At 43.3% G+C, this 16,402-nt stretch overlaps 1 non-coding gene across 1 annotated transcript; it reads right to left on the reverse strand.

Annotated features, from left to right (window-relative positions):
* Nucleotides 1-13,488: 13,488 nt before the first annotated feature.
* On the reverse strand, nt 13,489-13,595 carry LOC113457899. The gene has a single exon (XR_003378376.1). It is a non-coding gene; the product is annotated as a U6 spliceosomal RNA (small nuclear RNA).
* Between the last annotated feature and the right edge of the window lie 2,807 nt (nt 13,596-16,402).

The following is a 16,402-nucleotide window of genomic DNA, read 5'->3' on the forward strand; positions in this document are numbered from 1 at the left end:
AACGCCAGTGTCTCCACGGCCGTCCCCCAGTGGGATGGCGTCGGCCCTGGAGGCCGGGGGCAAGTGCCTTTGACAACTTTCGTGGGTATTGACTTGCAGGAGAAGCCCCGGGAGAATTCCTCGTCGGCAGCGTGTCCCCGAGCGTCCCAGGAGCGGGGAGCAAACGCTCCACACAAAAGCTGGCATGGGACGCGTGCATGCCGCAATCGTGCAGGCAAATGCGGGCTTGAGCATCGGGGCCTGAGCATCTCCGAGGCGGGAAGAAACCCAGAACGTCCCGTTTGGACGCGGAAACGCAACCCATATTTTTTTTAGGAAGTGGGTTATTCTCAAGGAATTTTTGCCCCAGATTATCAGTGCAGAGGATGGACACAGATTTTAGGATCGAGAAGTGCTACTGGTGAACCGCTGTCCTGCTTCTTTTGAAGTTTTACCAACGAGGGGTGTTCCCATACGTATGGCCACCCTGACCACCCTTGTTGAAAGCCGCTTGCCATAGCTCTCCCCAGATGCAAGCAAAAGGAAAAAAGAGAAAATGGGCAGCTTTAAAGTGTTTCCTTAGTCCAGAGCCCTATGAAATACAAAGCAAGTTCCTCCCTGGCGTTTTAGGGTCTGTACCTGCTTCATTCACAGATATGCTGTTGGCACTGGCTGTTAGAAGGTAAAAATAGTGACAGGAAGCTTCCAATTTTTTTTCACCTGCTATCTCAAGTGCACACTACTTCCAGTGTTCACAGGCCATGCCTGACGATCCTGCTGTCTCCGTGTACCTGGCATGATCTCGACAGTAGCCAGGAGGCTCTGTTTTAGACACATCTCTCATTTAGATAAATCCCTGTGCTGCTTCTCCATTGCCCTTCAGATACATCCTAATTTATAGGGGTGCGAAGGCCTTGTTACCCCACACGTGCCGCTCACTATCCCTGTTAGCTGACAACATAGCATTTGCCCACCTGAGTGTTTCTATGTGCCTCTTCCCTTAGCTAGCTGCTGTTGCTCATGTTTGGTTGGTTGTTTTTGTTTTTCATAACTGACCCTGCAAAAGGTCTCTGATCATGCCGTGCTGGAATTTGAGGCATCTTTCTCCTTCGGCAGCTACATGGGTCTCCTTGACACCGCATCTTCTCTCTCTATTCTGTTCAGATTTCCCACCTGGCTTTACTCTGCCAAGTCGTTGGCCAAAGCAGCTTTATTCATCAACCAGTGAAAGCAACACATGTACTGTCTCAAAAAAAAAAAACAAAAAACACTAAACAAACAAACAAAGAAAAAGGGTGTATCTATAGAATAAAAAAACTATTTAGTCCTAAAAATGAAAGGGACTTCTGATACACCCACAGCAAAATAAAACAAAGAAAACCTGCTAAGTAAAGTAAGCCAGTCACAGAAGAGCATACATGCTGATCCGTATAGACAGACTGAGGTTACTGGGTGGTAGGGTGAGGGGCAAATTAGGAGTTGGTATGTAGTGGATTCAGGTAGAGTTTAGAGAGGTGAACAGGTCGGGTGGTGGGCTGGACTGCAATAGGACACACTTGAGTCTGTAGAAATGCATGTAGGGGATTAACATTGAAATTTATACATTCTAACCACAAAAGACGCTTAGACTAGACCTAGAAGTAAAAAACTATAAGCAAAAACTACTAGGTACAAATGAATAGAAAGCAAACTGCGGATAACACGTGGAAACTAAGCTGGCCCCAAATTTTGATTGTTAAAAATTCTGTCTGTACTTGGAGGTATAATGCCTTTACTGGGGTAGCTCGATTACAACGAGGCCAATAGGGTGGATCCTAAGCCAATCTGATGGGTGCCAAAAGAGATGAGGATGCAGAGGCCCACAAGGGCAAGACCTTGGTGAAGTCAGAGAGGAAAAAGGCATCCTCAAGCCTTCACAGATCCAGCCCTGTAGCACCTTGCTCTTGAACTCCAGGGCTCTTGGAGAGTGAGGTACGCACGGATGCTATCACTGCCTCTCTGCTCCATCTACTGTACTCCATCACAGCCGCATGAAAGCAGCTCATGTGTGCAACACTCTGAGGCTAAGAACCCAACGCTTTCCAAAATCGGCAGGCTAAACGCAGTGAAGACAGTTGCCAAACTTTTTTATTTTTGAAAGCCATTTGAATTTTCCTCTTGAGAGTAAATTGTTCTTCATTGAGAAAGGATGCTATTTTTGTTTACATAGGTAAATTCAACTTTTTCTGCCACAAAGCTCAGGAAAATAAAACTTCCTCCCACGGCTCCCTAGGATTCCATATACATGTGCTGGTGTTGCTGACAGAGTTCTTAGGCCAACTTAAAGTTAGAATCAAATTGTGACAGATGGAGAAAATGGATTCCAGCTTGTCATAAGTCTGGGGAGGATTACATAGCCTTGACTAGGAGAGATTTGGTCCCAGGCACCTGCTCCCAAAATCTGGGGTAATCTGACCTCTGCAGGATAGCAGCAGGCTGGAAACCATAGACTTTTCCTGCCTTCTGATTAGTTTAGAACAACAAAACATTAAGTTTTGCAGGTAAATAAAGCAGAGGCTTAGAATGGTGTGATTTGTTGGGCATCGGTGGCACACACCTTTAACCCCGGCACTCACGAGGCAGAGGCAGGCTGATCTCTGAGTTTGAGACCAGCCTGGTCTACAAAACAAGTTTCAGGACAGCCAGGGCTACACAGAGAAACCCTGTCTCGAGAAAAAAGAAGAAAGAGAGAGGCAAGTTCTAAGAATGGTGAGGTGGCAGGAGGTAGCCTGGTAGCTAGGTATCTAGACAGAGGTCTAGGAGCTCCCTTAAAGTTAGTAAAAATAGTCCCTATGAGGGCAACAAGAATGAGGGCAGAAGTCATGTGGGGGTGTGAATGGCCAGAGATTACTAAACACCCTTCACCAAGAGGCCACTGTAAAATAACACCTAAGGGGGAACAGGAAATAGAGGACTTGATTCCTGAGTGTCCATCAAGGTATCCTAGGTCACAGCAGCAGGATCAAAGGTACCACAGATGGAAACAGCAGAGGAGCAGCAGGCCTGAGGACAGTACCGGTTCTAACATCGGTCAGTGACCTTTGCACAAAGAGGGAAGGATGCCTGTAAGTAAGGTAATTAATTGTAATTCTTGTCATTTTAATTACAAGATTTAATTTAATTACACTTGTAATTCTAGGATGTGCAAAGCCTTAGGTTTGATCTCCGACACTGAAAAAAATTACATGTCGTTACACATCACAGAAACCCTAGCATTCAAACATCCCAAGTTCAAGGCCAACCTCAATCACATATCACATTCAAAGACAATCTAAACTACATAAGATCCTGTCTGAAAAACAAAACAATAAGCAAAAGCCAATATTGTTGACATAGGGTGTAGTTAGTAGTCCAAATGATTTCAAAGTTACGCACCTGCCTGACAAGCATGGACAGTCTATCTTAAGCTCTTTAAGGATAAAAAGTACAGAGTAGCATCAGCAACAAAATGGCTGAAGTCTACAGGGAGCAGGAAACACCGAAATGCCCATAGGTGGGGAGGGGACAGGTGAGGAAACGGGTCTGTGTCAACACTGGAAACAGTGGGGAGAGGGGAAATGCTGCCCTGTGACTATGTAACCACAATCACCTCAAAAGCAAATGTGTGGTGCAATTCCTAATACCTGGGCAATGTGAAAAACCTCATGCAAAGAAATGATTTTCAGTTGGTGTTGGATTGGTCATCTGCCAGTCAGCTGCAACAACGGAGGAAAGCAACTGACAGACCCATGAAGGTGTCTGGCAAAAAGTCTGTTGCAAATATGGTTAAAGAACGCTCACTGAAAAAGCCATGTTTGGATTGTTTGTTGTTGTTGTTTGGGGCTGTTTTGATTCTTGAGGCAGCCCAGGCCCACACAGGTGCTCTTTGCCTTGAGCAAATGTCCCCACAATGGTAGTGAGAAACCATGCATGGAAGCTTCCAGAAACAAGAGTCCAGGAAGTGGACTTGACAGAACCAGAATGCAAATTTTTAATAAGCTTCCTGCAATCAGAGCAGCCTCACTGATGGAAACAACAGATGCTGGGGAAGGGAAAAAAAAAGTCTGGTAGGCTCTGAAAGAACTGAGTGCAAGATAGCAAGATAAAGGCTGAAGACATGGAGAGGAACCGGAGACCCTGAAATGGCGTTTGCCTTGGGAGGGTTTTTTCATTCCAGGCAAACTTGACCTTTGGGCTCTGACAAGCTCCTAAGCGAAAGAGGGCAAAAGTCAAAACTTAGAATCTGACCAGGGGAGAACCACGTGGGACCTCAGAGGGCTACAGCTCAGGTCAGGATGAAAAGGGAGTCCGCTCATTTCCCCCCTGCACTCCAGGAGACCCCAAGGACAGTTACCTCAACCTGAGCAAAAGAGAAAATACTGCACAAGAAGTCCAGCCAGCACAGGTGCTCTTCAGGTGCCCTGGCATAAAATGCTCCCGTAAAGGTAGTGCCATAGGCATCAAGGAGCAACAGTAAAACCAGTCTCACGGCTGCTCTAAAAGTTCACTGCCAACTGGGCTTAGAGATGGCTCAGTGGGCTGGAGAGATGGCTCAGTGGGTTAGAGCACTCTTTCCAAAGACCCAAGTTCAGTTCTCAGCACTTACATGGCAGATTTTAAGTGTCTGTACGCTGTAGTCCTATGGGATCCAGTTCCTCCTTCTGGAGCATTGAAGGTAAAATGTTAATATAGCACTTAATATAAATATAATGAAGCATAGTTAACATAAATCATCTTTATTTTTTTTTAGCTTATGGCTCCTTTTTTTCCTAAGAACTTTTTATGTGAACTGGATAGCACAGGTATGTAAAAGAGGCAAGCAAATGAAACATTTACTAAACAGGAATCATTTATTTTAAACAATTTTGACATACATAATTTTAATATTTACTAAAGGAAGTGTGTACATTGGTGACACGGATGAGCTCATTTTTTCCCATACAGAGTTAATATAGGATAAAAGGGCCAGCCAAAGAAACTCACCCTGGCCCTAGAGTCAGGGCCAGTGAAAGAAATATGCCCTGGCCTTGAAATTAGAGCCAAAAAGCTAAAAGGGACCTTTGAAAGAAACGCACTTTGGCCCTGAAACCAGAGCCAAACCTGTCTCTGACCAACTAAGCAGAAAACCAACCAATCCCTGAGCAGGAAAATGAACCAATCCCAGAGCAGAAAACTAACCAATCCCTGAGGATGAGATCTAGTCAATATCTGAGCTCAAGGGACTGAGATCTAACCAGCTGAAAATCTCATCCCTGGAAAAACTTCACCCCTAAGAATCCCTCTATATAAGCCCTGCAGCTGTTCAGTTTGCTGCTGCCTTCCTCCACCCTGGCAGAGGCAGCCATTCTCCTGGATTCATTCTTCCCTCCCAGACACTCTCCTGGACTCTTCACTCTCAATAAATCTGGTAAATGAGGGTTGGGTGAGGGCCTGCTTTTGCCAGAGCAGAGAGGGAGCCTGTAAGTGGAGGCTGCTCTTTCATTTCCAGGCCACTCAGACCTGAATAATCACACAGAAACTGTCTTAATTATAACAGTCTGGCCTATTAGCACAGGCTTCTTATCAACTAATTCTTACATCTTAAATTAACCCATTGCTATTAATCTGTGTACCACCACGAGGTTATGGCTTACTAGGTAAAGTGTCTCTTTCGCCTCCTTTGGCAGCTACATGGCTTCTCTTTGACTCTGCTTATTCTCTTTATATATAGCTTACAGCCTGACTATAATTTTGTCCTGCTATAAGCCAAAGAAACTTTATTCATTAACTAACCAAAGTAACACATATACAAAAGGACATCCCATATCAGAGCCTGGGTGGAGCCGCTGAAAGCAGGGCTATAAGGCTTTCCCTGAAGAAGCCTTCCCCTAGCAGAGCAGAGTTGTTACACTCTGGGGGGTGAGGGATGGGAGCAGAACTGTAACGATTTCACTGGGAAAATCCTCTCAAGCTGTTACATTGGGGAAACCTTTCCCTGGAGCAGGGCTGTAAGTTGTTACACTTACTGTGACCTTTGGTATTCCTTGGCTCCTGACTGCTAGAATCCCTTTCCATCTGAGCTGTAATGCTTACAGTGAAGTCATAGTTGAATATTTAATACTGCAAAGATTAAATATTTTTAATCTTCAACATCTCTCAGAGTTCATCAAGGCTTTAATGAAGTATAATTAATAAAAACTCAGAGTCAAAAATTGGGGTTCAACCTGAAGATCAGAAAAGCAAAACAGCCAGCTTTTTTGGCTGTTATCTCAACCTCAGTTCAAAATGGCGATCCTGCCTCCAGGAATCTCAGAATGAGACTGATCCTGAGAGCTGTCTCCTCCCATTCTATAGTCCTATCTAGGGCTGGGATTAAAGGCATGCAGTGCCCAATGTAGGCAGAGGCTATTTGTTCGTTTCCCTGCTGCTCAGACCCGAAATAATCACACAGCAATTGTATTAATTGAAACACAGCTTGGCCAATCACTTTGGCATATTGCTAGCTAGCTCTTCTATCTTACTTTAACCCATCTCTATTAATCTGTGCATCACCATGACCTCATGGCTTACCAGCAAGGTTCCGTCAGGCTCCCACGAGTGTCTTTCTCCTGTGGCTACATAGCATCTCTCTGACTCCACTTTTTTTCTCCTCTATCTCTGCTTGGAATTCCCACCTTGCTCTATTCTGCACTGCAATAAGCGCAAAGTAGCTTCTTTATTAACCAATGGTAATAAAACATATTCGCAGCATACAAAGGGGAATCCCACATCAGCCTTGTTTTTATGGCAACTAGTGTGGCTACTAGGATTAAAGGTATTTGTTACCACTGCCTAGTCTGTAAGGCTGACCAGTGAGGCTGTTTTACTCTCTGATCTTCAGGCAAGTTCTATTTACTATAATACAAATTAAATTCCACTATACTTTATAATGATCAATGCTGATAATGACAGACATCAAAGTGACAAACGTATGTTTAGAGGCAGCTCAGAAATTGTGAGAAATTTTGTCCTAAATCCAAGCCCAAGCCAAAAGTCATTGAGCAACTTTCTATTAATGAAAACTAAAATCAGCAACTCAAAGAGCAGTTTTTACTTATTTTAATCTCTTTTCTTTTGTAATATTTAGTGTGTGTGTATGCATGTATATGTATGTATATGTGTGTGCATGTGTGTATGTTTGTGTATATGTATGTGTGTGTGTGTGTGTGTGTATGTTGTAGGCCCATATTTCTATATGGTATGGCAACCAAGCTATCAAGCCATAGGCCACACTTGAGAAGTCATGTTAACTTCCAGACAGGCTGTCACTACCCTAACAAAAGGTCAGGATGTGGTTTTGCTCCCTTCTTTGGAATTTGGAGGATGCCTGATAGAGATGCTGATTCAAACCTACACGGCAGCTAGCATACACAGCAGACAGGTAGTTGTGGACTTGACTGAAAGCCATTCACCTGGTTACCTAGGAAACAGAATGCTAATGTATTTTCCCCTTGGTTAAGTTTTGGTATAAAGAACGTTAGGAGAATAAACTAAAGAAACTCTTCAGGATGTGCACTCTGTGTACTCAGGACTTCATGAGGGACCACTAAAAATCTCCCTTCCGATAAAGCCATGTGAGTTGTGTCTTTATTCCCGCGCCTCCACTCCGTTCCAGGAAGGGATAGTTTATGTTGGGGTCAAGAGAAATACTTGAGGGTCTGGGCTAGCATCGGACCCCGACAGTGTGTGTGTATACATGTGTGTGTATACATGTGTGTGTACGTGTGTGTGTATACATGTGTGTGTATACGTGCGTGTGTGTGTGTGTGTGTGTGTGTGTGTGTGTAGACATGTAAGTGCACCTGTGGAGGCATGAGTACTCCCCTTTGACCACACATACAAAACTTATGTTGCCAGGATTGATAGCAAACATCTTTCCCTACTAAGCTATCATTGGCCTTTAAGAGAGCAGTTTTTAAAATCAAACATCCAAAAACTGTACAGTCCAAGTAGATACTAATTTTATATCTCCATGCTGAAGAATAATGGTCGGAAAACACTAAACATCTTTGTAATTAAAGCGCTACATTTCTGTAAGAGCTTATCTGTCTCTCTCTCTGGGTTACTAAATAAAAATGCTTTAAATTAGGCATGGTGGAACACGCCTTTAACCCCAGCACTCACAGGGCAGAGGCAGGCAGATCTCAGAGAGTGGGAGGCCAACCTTGAAGAGGATTTAGTTATAAGGTTTTCTCAGGCGGGCGCAGCTAAAGCTAAGGTTGCAGTTAGTGAGATGAAGCCAGAACTCACTTGAAGGTTCTTCTGAGAAACTTGTGCAAGTTTCACACTTGTTTAAGTAGAGTATGCATTTTTGTTTTGTTGGTTGGTTATAGGCCTGTTCATTGGCGTTTGCCAGCTTTAAAACATCTGCATTTTATTAGTCTGAGTCACGTCCTGGCCCCCATGGCCACCTCAACTATGTTAGCCAGGTTATATTCCTCACCTCATGATTTCATCTTATTGCTCTCTATTGCTTTAGGTAGTAGATTGTGTTTGATTCCGTTCTACTTTTAATGCTTTCTTCCTTTGAAAACTCAAGGTGAAAAACACTGAATAATTTTTGTCATATTAAAAGTCCTTTCCAGCCAGGCAATGGTGGTGCAAAACTTTAATCCCAGCACTCGGGAGGCAGAGGCAGGCGGATCTCTGTGAGTTCAAGTAAGCCTGGTCTACAAGAGGTTGTTCCAGGACAGGCTCCAAAAGCTACAGAGAAACGTGTCTCAAAAAACAAAAAGCAACAACAACAACAAAAAAAGGCTTTTACTAGCTTTACTTCATTTTGATGTAATATTTCTATCTTAACTATTTGCTTTCAGTTTTTCTGCATAACATTTTCCTATAGGCACTTTGCGATGTTTTGCTTTTGCTTTTTAATTCAACTTTTAGGAACCTTTTATGTTTTGAATCTGTATTAGTCAGGGATTGTTAGAGTAACATTGCACACACACACACACACACACATATTCACACATCAGAATTATTAGAATCACTTCTAAGTTATGGTCCAACCAGTCCAACAATACTTGGCTATGAATGGAAAGTTCAAAAATCCAGAAGTCGCACAATCCACAGATTGGGATGTCTCAGCTGTTCTACACTATAGTCTGGAATCCAAAGAAGTAGGCTCTAATGAGGGGATGAACTTGCTAGCAAGGAGGCAAATAGCAAAAGCTTCCTTCCTTATATAGGCTTCCAGCAGAAGGGGTGACCCAGATTAAAGGTACCTCGAAATCAGTATCAAAGGTGTGTGTCTTCCTACTTCAAAGGTCCAGACTAGAAGTAGATTCGCCCACTACAAAGCAAGCAAAACCAATCTCTTACAGCTGTGCCCCCTGTTTCTGGGTTGTAGTTCATTCCAGATGTAGTCAAAGCTGATGATCAAGAACAGCTACCACATAACTTTCTTCCCCCTACTTTCATTCTTCTACAATTATCCATACTAGTACTTCATAAGATCCTGTTTTTCATTTTTCTGTTGATTTCTCTTTTCTGAGTTTTGTTGAGGAACTACAGATTTTGTGTTTGTATTCCTTCAATTGGAAAATATTTACAGGATTCTGATTTGGCATTTTATATGGTTACCACTAGTTTCTTAAGCCCTACACTTACTTAATGTCTCTATAAACTTATCAGCCCCTAGTGTATTTTCATCTCTTACCACCTCAGTCACCTCTTGCCTGGGCATTTGATAGTAAGAACTTAGGTTCTGAGTTGCTGAATGCACGTCTTGTTTCTGCCACAAGCAGAACAGTGAGTAGTGATTCTCAACCTGTGGGTTGAGACCCCTTTGTGGGTCAAAGGACCCTTGCACAGGAGTCGCATATCAGATATCCTGTGTTTGAGGCATTTATATCATGATCCATAACAGTAGCAAAATTACAGTTCTGAAGTAGCAACAGAAATAAATTTATTCATTGGGTCACCACAACATGAGGAACTGTATTAAAGGGTCACAGCATTAGGAATACTGAGAAGTACTGCTTTAGAGTACACAGGTGTCACTAAGGCCTGAGTTTCTGTGTGTGTTCTGGTATTCTCCTGCATTTATTTCCTTTCGAACAGGACGTTTCCCAAGAGTGCATGTGTTCGGAGAGAGATTCATATTGTTGTGTGGTATCCACCAATGAAGACTCACCTGACGCTGGGTTAAGACAACACAAAGTCTTCAGTGATAGGACAGCAATTACACTAGGCATTTGGGATCCCAGTGTAGCCATAGGTGTGTTTCCCAGGGTGCATTTTTAAGCACAAAAACCACATTCCAGGTTGACACACTTCAGTTAACAAGAACAGTTAGCCAGAAGCACAAAGACAGAAGCCAAAGAGCAACGTTAGTACATTCAGAGTCTTTTCCAGGAACTATGGACTTTGATGGCTTAGGTTTTTGTTTTGGCTGGTGTTGCTGTCTACATGCTGAATTATAGAACCTGAATGGTATTTCCATCATGGAATCAGTTGTGCTAAGGTCTGGAGGACTAGTAAGGTCTGGGGACCTGTTAAAATATGGCAAAGTTCTAAGTCCTTCTGTCTTAAAGTGGATTAGTTGCTTTTTCTCTTGCTGTCACCAAATATCTAGCAAAAATAACTTGAAAGGACTTATTTTGGCTTATGATCACAGGTCAGTCCCACGCTGGTGGTGAAGTCATGGCACCAGGAGCCTGAGGCAGTGGGTTTCATTGAACACCCAGTAGGAGCTAGACAGAGAAGAACGCTGCCATCGCTCACATTTAGGGAGGGCCTTCCCTTTTCAATTAAACCAGTTTGGAAACACACCCTGAGCTTTATTTTCAGGGACTTTAAATACTATCAAGCCAACAATCAAAATTATTCATCATAGCTGGGTGTGGTGCTGCCTGCCTTTAATCCCAGCACTCAGGCAGCAAAGGCAGGCAGATCACTGTAAGTTCAATATATTTATGCCATCACATAAAGTGTATCTTAATTATCTATCTATCTATCTATCTATCTATCTATCTATCTATCTATCTATCTATCTACCTACATACACACACATATATATTTACTTGATTTTTTGTTTATGTGTACATGTGTCTACATATGTCCATACACACATGTGTGCACATACCTATGGAGGATGCATTAGACCCCCTGAGCTTAGCTGAGTTACAAGACAGTGCAAGCTATCAGACGCCGCTGCTGGGCAAGGAACTCAGGTCCTCTGTGAGAGCAGTGATCTCTCCAGCTCACTCCCATCCCCAAAGTGCGTCTTTGTTGTAGCCTTGTCTTTTCAGAAAGTTTAGCGTAACAAGCTCTGAGGTTTTTTATTTATTTTTTTGTCACTTTAAAAATCGTATCCCCTGCCTTCCTGTACCCAGTGTTGCTTTCGCTGCCACTCACGATACTCACTTTTTTTGTGGGTGCTTCATTCTCATCTGGAATACTTTCAGAATTTTCTCTCTGTCTTGGATGAATAAAATAAACATGTCATTTTCCTTGGCAATCTCAAATCCTCCTCTCCTCAGATCTTTCAGTTTCCTTTAATTCAGGAAAATGACTCATTATTATTCCTAAACTATTTCTTCACCCAAATCTCCTGTTGGGGAAGTGTTGACAGTTTTGCTTCTAGTTTTCATAACTAGCTTCTTTCATGACTTTTCAAGGATTTCCAACTTGTGTTCTTTCCTTCTGTCTCCCAGAGGGGTCCCATCTTCCTGACAGTTGGCCCAGAACTTTCGGGTTTTGGCACAAAAAGCCCTCAGTCCTGTGGAGTTTCCCAGCTCTGGCCCAAACCAGCATGGCTGCCTCACCCGTCCAGGTAGGATGAACAGTGCTTGTTTGTCTGCCTGACTTTTGCTGGTTTCAATGACTGCATTTCATAACCTGTGTTCACCTTGATTCTGCTTTATGACCATCCAGCTCTCATAACTCTCTGTGAGGGAAGCTTACTTGTTTTTCTTTTCTTCTTTCTTTTCCTCCTCTTCTTGTCCTCCTCCTCTTCCTCCTCCCCTTCTTCCTCTCCTCTCCTCTTCTTCCTCCTCCTCCTTCTTACTAGAGCGTCTTATGTAGCTTAGGCTGGCCCCAAACTCCCTGTGTAACCCAGGCTAGCCTAGAACTCTTTATCCTCCTGCCTCTGTCACCCAGATGCTGAGATTATAGGATGTGCCATTATACCTGAAGGAAGTCACTTTGAAATAGTAACCAAAATATTCCATTGATTCTGCTTTACTCTGGCAATATTATCTTGGCTCAGTGGCTGCTGTTTTACCATCTCCACATTCTTAGCAATGGTTAAGATGATATAAGCTGTTTTGATTAGAACTTTCAACAGAATGAACAGAAATCCTAGCTTCCCTTTCTGGGGAATTTAGGGGTGTGAGGTGTGTGTGTGTGTGCACATATGTGCGTGCATGGGAAAGTCAGAGCCCACTAGTGGGAATCACTTCTCTCCTACCATGTGGGTCCCAGGGACCAAATTCAAGCCATCAGGTTTAGTGGCAGGAGCCTTACTCGCTGAACCATCTCACAGGGCCACAGCCTTGGTTTTCCTTCTTATGAATATGTTTCCATCCTTCAACTTTTAGTTTTGTGTCACTTCACTTTTTGTATTTAATACATGATGTCTAGCCTGACTCTGGATCATAATGTGACATTTTCTTAGCACGTGACTTTCATCCAAATATATTTACAAAGAGACATTATAGCTGTGTATGGTGGTACATACCTATCATCCCACACCTCAGGAGGCAGAAGCAGAGGCAGGAGGATCTTACGTTCAAGAACAGCCTGATCCCACATAACAAGCCTGTCTAAAAACCCAAGGACTGAAGGGAAGGGGAGACAGGGGTGTGGACAGGAACCTGCTATGCGTGCAGAAGACTGGCTTTGACTGGTGTCGCCAGCACCACACAATAGATACAGCATCTTTCACTGTTGCCTTTTCTCCCATTCCCTATAGTTTTATATATGGGTTATGTTTGTTGTGTTAGATCATGAATGTATGACTCACACTCTGATACTGGTGGATTTGGCATTTACTTACCCGTTCCACAGATAATCTGATTTGTTGTATCAACTTGTGTATGTGTCAATAATCTTTGAACTAGTAGCTTCTTCATCCATAAAAATAGAATCATAGTTCTTGTTTCGTAAAGAAATTGTGTGGACTAAAACCGGACAATGCATGTGATGATCTTCGTATAGTCCAAAATCTGTCATTAACGATCACTATTCTGCATTAGCTATTGGAATATGCTGCCAATATTTAATATTAGTATTTTTTTCTTTCTTTCTTTCTTTTTCTTTCAAGACAGGCTTTCTCTGCAGAGCTCTGATTGTCCTGGAACTCACTCTCTATGCCAGGCTGGCCTTGAACTCAGAGATCCACCTGCCTCTGCCTCCCAAGCACTGGGATTCAAGGCGTGTGCCACCATGTCTGGCTGAGCATAGTATTTTCTTTCTTTCTTTCTTTCTTTCTTTCTTTCTTTCTTTCTTTCTTTCTTTCTTTCTTTCTTTTTTAACATGGAACGCTTCACGAATTTGCGTATCATCCTTGCGCAGGGGCCATACTAATCTTCCCTGTATCCTTCCAATTCTAGTAGATGTGCTGCCGAAGCGAGCACGAGCATTAGTATTTTCAAGATCAGTCTTGAACCTATGCCTCCTGAGTGCTGGCATTAAAGGCATATGCCACCACTGCCCAATGACTTAAAACTCTTGATGTAACTGAAAATTTGCTTGACTCTCAATGTAGAGTCCAGGAAATGTTTTTATAGCCATCTGCATTCACAGACCATGGACATGTGAGCCAACAAGATGTTTCAGCAGGTAAAGTTGTCTGATCCTGAGTTCAGTCCCCAGGATCCATCACGGTAGGAGGAGAAAACTAATTCCTGCAAGTTTTCCTCCAATCTCTATATGCATGCCGTGGTACGCACCACCCCCATAAACATACAATCAATAGATACATGTAAAAAGTTAATTTTAAAAGAAACACCATTGACATGTCAAATGTCACCTTCCCCTTATTTAATTTTAAAAAATAAAAAAGCCCTCTACACTATGGAATAAATGTTAGACAATTTAATCCAGGAACAGGGATGATGACTTAATTGCTGAAGCACCTGCCTTTGTAAGCACCTGGACATGACCTCAAGCTTGAGAACCCGACTGAGGAAGACACTGGATGCCATCCTCTGGTCTCCACATGCACGGGCGCACAAATGCAAGCACCTTTACCCAATATTAACGTCCACACAAACACAAGACAATTCACAACAATTCTAGGATTTTTGCTGATTACATCAGCGTGTACATAAGGATTTGAAAACAACCATCATGATCTTCTGGCTGTTTTGGAGCTCTGTAAATGTATGGTTTGTTGGGCGATGTATTTCTCCCCCACCATTCAGTGAGCTAGAGTGTAAACGTTGGAAGAGGTAAGGGCCAGATGTCTGTATGATGCTGTAAGTGGAGGTAACAGAGATGGTGGAGACCGTAGCACACTTCCAGAGCATTCTCCTTTAAGAGGAAGTGGCTCTGGTCAAGTCTGCCAAGAGTGAATGGAGGCCAGACAGTGCCAGATCTGATTGTGTAAGAGAATCCTATGCAAACTTTACACTAAAATTTCTGCATTGATTCAGGTGACTATTAGAAACTTGGTCAGTAATGCAATATTAAGTTATCTCCATGGTGCTTGCCGGGCCAATAGAACTCAAGCTGGAACTACATCCAGGTCGGTGGGTCCTGCTTCAGAACCTCATCCAGTGTCTAATGGCTCCTGAGGTTCTGTACTGGTGCCAGCTCAGATTAAACTCACCATCATTTCACAGGATGGGTTCTCAGAGATGTAAGGACAATGGGGACATCTCCACAGTCTTCCCACTTAGAATGTGTGGTATGGTAACTTGGGACATAAACAGTGCTGTGGTAACTGGCTGCAGCTTCTCTACTAAGCAGTCCAAACTGCATGACATGTGCCACGCACTATCCTGTCCAGTGGGACACGAACAGAGGGTCCCCGATAAATCTGGAGGAGGAAGAGGAACGGAGGGGACAGAGAAATGATAGCCAGACAAGCTTTCTGATCCAGGTACCACTTTATTAGTCCTCAGGAGCTGTTACAAAGCAAACAGGCAAGGTGAGGGGGAGTTAGGATGCTGGAATTCAGGTCTGGAGACAGCCCTAGCTGATAAGGAAATACTGAGGTCTGTGATTGTTAACTAATAAAGGAAATGCTAATTGCTTCTAAAGCCTGGGGCCTGCAAGTCTCACTAGGTTAATTTTCTAGGTCTGGAACTTGCCCTGCAAAGCGAATATCTTACTTAACTTTTGAACGTAAGATGGCATACACAAAATACAGGTCTTTGCTTCCAGCAAAGCACCTCCCCGTGGACTGTACTCTAGTAAAGTCTGTGATAAGATATAATAAAAGAACTGCACTTCAGTGAATTGCGTGCCAAGCGCTGCCCTAAGGGACTGCACTCCAATGAAGTACACGGCACGAGCCAAGCCCTTCTCCATGGACTGCCTTCCAACAGGAACATAATTACCCAAACTTCACAACTTAAATCTCTCTTCAATGTCTGTCTTGGAGTTATTATTGCTCTGATGAAATGCCCCATCAAAACCAATTTAGGGAGGAAAGGGCTTATTTGGCTTACACATCACAGTTCCTTAAGGGAAACCAAGGCAGGAACTTGTAGGAGGAAGGGCCGCTTGTTGGTCTCCGGCTGCTCCGAGCCCCGAAATAATCACACAGAAACTGTATTAATTAAATCACTGCTTGGCCCATTAGCTCTAGCTTCTTATTGGCTAACTATTACATACTAATTTAACCCATCTCCATTAATCTGTGCATCACCACGAGGTCATAGCATACCGGCAAAGTTTCAGCACATCTCTCTCCAGCGGTGGCTCCATGGCTTCTCTCTATCTCCTCTTCCTTTCTTCCAGTTTCCCCCACCTAGCTCTGTTTGGGCCTAGCTATAGGCCCAAAGCAATTCCTTTATTAACCAATGATATTCACAGCATGCAGAGGGGAATCCCACATCAGGAACTCAACCTGGATTGGGGCCTCGAAGTAGGAGCTGATGCAGAAGGATTGAAGAGGAGCTGCTTACTGGCTTACTCCTCATGGCTTGCTCAGCCTGATTTCTTATAAAACTCAGGCCCATCAGCCCAGGGATAGTCCCACCCACTATAAACTGGGCCCTCCCCCATAGATCACTAATTATGAAAATATCCTAAAGGACTCCCTGAAGCTCTGTCCTATGGAGGTATTTTCTCAACGGAGGCTCCTTCTTCCCTGATGGCTTTAGCTTGTGTCACGTCAACACAAAATTAGCCAGCATACATTTCAATTGGTTCCTCTTATTTCTGACATTAACATTAAGACAAATTCCCTAACTATCTTATTTCTAGATCTAGT

The sequence above is a fragment of the Microtus ochrogaster genome, linkage group LG9 (genome assembly GCF_000317375.1).
Source record: "Microtus ochrogaster isolate Prairie Vole_2 linkage group LG9, MicOch1.0, whole genome shotgun sequence".
NCBI lineage: Eukaryota > Metazoa > Chordata > Mammalia > Rodentia > Cricetidae > Microtus > Microtus ochrogaster.